We start from the raw sequence: 440 nt of genomic DNA, 5'->3' as shown, positions 1-440 counted from the left end.
ATAAGTGGGATACTTCAGAAGCATGTTCACAGATGTTAACAGAAACTCCTTGGCTTGCACGACCCTTGTGGATTGTTTGGTGGTGCAGCTGGGTGGGCTCTACTAAAGCTCTCTTTACAAAGTACTGGAGGGTCCAGGTTGTCACCAACAAATGCCGGAGGAAGTTTCTCAAGATCAGATGGACAGACAGAGTCACCAATGAGGAAGTAAGGAGCACAAAATTTGCAGACAGAAGAACGCTGTGGAGATGGGCTGAACTGAGTATACCATAAGGAAACCAGACAGCTACATAACAAATACAATTTTAATTTTGAGTCTACAGGTTACACGATCAAGGGAAGGCCATGTTGAAACTGTTACAAAAGTCGCAAAGAATGAAGAACAGGAAAAAAGGAAAGACATTTGACAAATATGAAGAAGTTAACCCAGGGTAGGGAATA

Source organism: Aplysia californica, unplaced genomic scaffold (assembly GCF_000002075.1).
Source record: "Aplysia californica isolate F4 #8 unplaced genomic scaffold, AplCal3.0 scaffold00086, whole genome shotgun sequence".
Taxonomy (NCBI): Eukaryota; Metazoa; Mollusca; class Gastropoda; order Aplysiida; family Aplysiidae; genus Aplysia; species Aplysia californica.
This window is presented reverse-complemented; position numbering follows the sequence as displayed.